We start from the raw sequence: 4,458 nt of genomic DNA on the forward strand, positions 1-4,458 counted from the left end.
ATACAGGGTTTTTTTTCGTGTTGTATGACTACTAGTTCCATAATTAGAGACTAAGAAAGGAGAAAATCTGATTACTAAAGGACAAAAAGCATTAAGAATGTTAAGTTACGTTGACATAATTATTTTTTGTAGATACATTAGTCACTGGAAATTAATCAGTTTTCGTCTCTTCTATTTATTTTCAACGAATAGATCGTATAACCAACCACGTGCAATAGATTTCTTTCCAAAGTCAGCTATATCTTGTTGTTTTATTTATTCATTTTTTGTATCATAAGATAGGTCAGTTTAGTCCATATAAATATACGATTTGTTCACCAGGTGAAGGCCAGGGTGACCCTTAGACTCGCACGAGTGCCTTAAAATACACCTAACAGTATTCGTCACAGTCAGACATCTCGGAATGGATTTCTTTTTTTTTTCATTAACATTACTCAACTCTCATTGTGCTCATTCGAAAAAAAATATAATAAATAAGAAAAAAATAGGGCTTGTTACATTGTCAGAAAATATTTATATTTTAGAGTCAATTAAAACGATTTTATATTATTAAAACATCGAATATTTCATTCCAAAGATTTAAATTTATATTAATAGTGGCAGTAGATCTGATTTTTTGTTGTTGGAAAATTCGATATTTTTCAAAGTAATTGTAATAATTAATTTTTATGAAGCGGGCCTCGGTTTTTAAAACGGTATTAAAAAATTGAAACTTTGGTTTCTTTAAAAAAATATTCTAGCTTTAGAAAAAAATTTCCACATAAAAAGAATTTTTTATTATAAAAGCATCACATTTTTAATTCTAAATATTTGAAATTATATTAGTAGTGGAGGCACATCTGATTTTTTTGAAAGTCCGGTATTCTTCGAATTAATTATAGTAATTCATTTTTCTTCTTGTTTTTTACGGGGGGTTCTCATTGTTTTAAAAAAAAGTATTAAAAAATTGAAAATTAATAAAATTTCGGTTTCTTAAAAAATATGCGAGCTTTAAAAAAAATTCCCCTTTCAAGAGTTCTGTAGGAAGTTTCTTCTTCATTTTTAAATATTCTTTATTAAAACCTTTTTCAAAAACCCTATTATTTGTAAAGCCATTATTTTTAAGAAATATTCATTTCCCTTTTTTATCCTGTTGGAAGGTTTTTAATTAATTGTAATTTTTTAAAAATAAGATACGGGGAAAAGTCTAGTAGAAAAATTGTTTCTTTTGAAGAGCTCTAAAAAAAGTTCCCGTTACATTTTTTAGATATTTTCTGCCGTTTTTAGAGTATTTTCAAAAATGTGAATTTCTTTTTAAAAAATATTTGGGTGCAAAATATTTAAAAATTGGAATAGACATTTCTTGCAGAACTTTATAAAAAAAATGGCGTTTGGCTTTTTCCGTACTTTGCTTATTTTTTAAAACAAACAAATTTTGATTTTCAGAAAAGCAGTCGCTGTTTTGTTATCTTTCAATTTTTTCTGATTTAGCAAAATTGGAAATTCCTCATCCTAGTGAAAAAGAAAAATTCCATTACTTTATAATTACATTTATATATTTTTTTAAGCGTTTGTTTTCTGTTTCTTCAAAGTGCTACAGCGACAAATGCAACAGCAACTTCTGCTAGATCTTTTCAAAAGGAATAATTTTGCATTTTTCTGTATCGTATATTAAAAAAAGTATTATTTAAACAAAATTAGTCACCATTTTCTTAATTTTCATTTTTTTTAAATGTTTTAATGCGGGTTTTGAAACAGTGTGAAACCTCTAATTAGAATAAAAAGGAAAATATATATTGGTGCTTAATATTAAAAAATGGAAAAGAAATTTCTTGTAGAAGTTCTCGAAAGGACAAAAATTTTGTGATGCAAAATATCGAAAAATGCATCAAGAATTTTTTACCCTTTCAAAAGGAATAATTTTTCTTTTTTTCTTTATCGTATATTAAAAATAAAGAAAATATTTTCAGAAAACTGAACACCATTTTCTTAATTTTCAACTTTTTAATACGTTTTTATGCGGATTTTGAGAGCGTGTAAAACCCCCATTTAGAATGAAAAACGAACTGAAAAACAAAACTGTTTTTTGTGCAAAATATTAAAAAATGGAAGAGGTTTTTTTGGTAGAACTTTTCGAAAGAAATAATTTTTCTTTTATATTTTATTCCGCATCTTTTTTTTTTGTTGACAAAAATTTGATTTTCAGGAAAACATTCCCCATGAATTTAAAGCCTTAATGTAATAGTTCTGGAAAATTAGGTTTTAAATTTTAGAAATTGCGTCTGAAAATTCCACGAAAGGAAATTTTGAAACTGGACTATGTAACAGCCCTGAAAAAAAGTTAAAAAAAAAGAAATTGAATCCCAGATGCTTTTCTGTAAATATCAAAATACACACGTAATATACGATGTTATAAACATATAAAAATTGTGTGTATGTGTCAAGTGCTTGCGTGCGAGCACACATAAGCGCGTGTACCTTCGATAAAAATATATTATTATATGTATGTTACCATTTCGACAAGTACAGCTTGCAACCGAAAACTGGAGAGTGGTACTCTGAAGTTATACATATTGTGATGTTGATTAGAATGGACTAATATTTGTTAAATTTTTGTCCATTATGGGGACAAGCCGAACATATAAATATATATACATATTATATTTTGGATCACATATCGGTGTGCTCTAAATGCAGAAAAAAAACTGGGGATACGAAGCGTTGCAGGTAATCGTTGAAGCAGGGTAATTGTCAGCCGATAACTACCACCAAATGAGGTAAACTTTCCGTGGCAAGTTTACCTCGCGGAAAGTTTACCTGGATTGACCAATTACCTGTAGCGTTTAGTATCGTCAGTTTTTTTTCTGTGAAACTATCGTTGTGCAAAGTTTTATAAATTTCCTCGCATAATTGAGGCAACAAGATTTATAAATTTTAAATACAATACGCTGTGTGTTCTATGTGCCTAATACTTAGGATTTAATGATTGAAAGTTTATATACAATATAAATAAATAAATATATATATATAAATATTGTATAATATATATATATTTACATCACATAGACACATTAAAAGTGCGCCTGCGAATATTGAAAATAGTTATTGTTGTTTTATTGCAATTTTACAATTAGTAAGTTTCTATAATCCACTGTAAGTTTCTACGCATCCAATTTCTGTTTAGAACAGGTCGTGTTTAATTGTAACAATCGATCTTGACTTCCAGCCTAGGATAGTGTCACAAACTCGGCAAAATTATTTTGTAAATAATTCAATCTTAAATCTAATGAATTGTGTGAATTGTATCAAAGAAATCCGTAGAAGGTTGTGTATTTAATTTGCAAGTGAAGTTTAAATTTCGAATTTTCACCTCTGGCACGGCAATTGTTTAAAAAATTTACAATCAAACACAGGGGTTTACTTTTGTGCCTTCCAAAGTGTCACACTTGTTACTTAAGTTAGTCCATCGATTCAGTATTGGCGAGTGTAAATGTTTTTAGAGCAGTCAGAATTTAATCTTCCTACTTTCGTCGAGAGTAAAGATTTGATTGAATTACATGAAAAAAGAAGAAAAAAAAAGAAGATTTTGGATGTAAAGAATTTGTGATCGATTTGTTATTAGTGTAAATGTAAATGTATATGAAAATATTTCAAAAAGTGACTGAACTACTAACATTAACATTACTTAGTTACATCGATCATTTCTCAAAGAGATACAAATTTAATTTTACATTCTTTTAAAATTTGAACTGTTTTAATTTTTTATTTTTATTGTTAATATTGTTTGAAATAATTATATAGTGATTACATCACAGGTTTTTAGAGGAAGTAATGTCCACGGTTTGTTAAGTTTTTTTTGTTATTTATAATTTTATACATAGGTCATTCCATACCAAATAAAAGAAAAATAATCTGTCTCGTGAAACGAAGGAACATTTTATAAATTAAATTAACCGGATTTTATTATTGTTAGTGCTAAAGTTAACATTCCTGAGTCATTTCTTGTTTTTATTTTATATTTTATTTAAATTTTTTTTATTAAAAGAGACATTTTGTTGCAAATTTTTAACTTATCATTCAATCTTTAAATAAATTTATCGAGTTGCACGTTTGATAAAATAATTCATTCGATTGGGCGAATGTGAAAGAATTTCATAAACTGTTTTATACAGTAGTCACCATTCAGCCTTAATTTTATACGGTCTATCGATCTAGTTTAATTAAAGTAAATATTTTATGCTAAATATTTATTTTTAAACATTGTCCTTTAAATTTCCAGTTTTTATAAGTAAAAGGAATCAACGAAGAGTGATAGTTTCACTTTTAAAATTTTTGAAATAGTGTACACGGTCGAGTTTGCAACGAACTTTAAAAATAATAAGGACATTGTTGAGACTCTTATCTTAATTTTTTCATGAGGAAAGATAAGTTTTTTTATTGAAATAGTTTGTACATACATTCCAATTAGTTTCGCATCTC

The sequence above is a fragment of the Belonocnema kinseyi genome, chromosome 2 (assembly GCF_010883055.1).
Source record: "Belonocnema kinseyi isolate 2016_QV_RU_SX_M_011 chromosome 2, B_treatae_v1, whole genome shotgun sequence".
Classification (NCBI taxonomy): domain Eukaryota; kingdom Metazoa; phylum Arthropoda; class Insecta; order Hymenoptera; family Cynipidae; genus Belonocnema; species Belonocnema kinseyi.